This window comes from Gavialis gangeticus, unplaced genomic scaffold, assembly GCF_001723915.1.
Source record: "Gavialis gangeticus isolate Ggan-Ray unplaced genomic scaffold, GavGan_comp1, whole genome shotgun sequence".
NCBI classification, from domain to species: domain Eukaryota; kingdom Metazoa; phylum Chordata; order Crocodylia; family Gavialidae; genus Gavialis; species Gavialis gangeticus.
In genome coordinates, this window is record NW_017729019.1 from 3,340,856 (window position 1) to 3,341,157 (window position 302).

The window sequence follows — 302 nt, forward strand, 5'->3', positions numbered from 1 at the left end:
CGCCGCCGCACGCCAAACGCACGCGCGCCCCAAGAGAAGCCGCCGCGCCGAGCCGGGGGCAGCCTCCGCGCCACAGCGCCCCTCGCGCGGCCCGGAGGGGAACTTCGCCGCGCCCCGGAGGCGTCCCTGGGAGCTCGCACGGGTCAGCCCAGACTCGCGCAGCTGGACCTGACCTGGGGCCTTCCCCGTTGCCCTCGCTCGCAGCCTCCAGCATTTAAGGGCCAGACGGAGCTCGAGATGCAATATGCACAGAGGATCTCTTCCAAGAGACAAACTGAGGACATAAAGGTATCCGGTTTCGT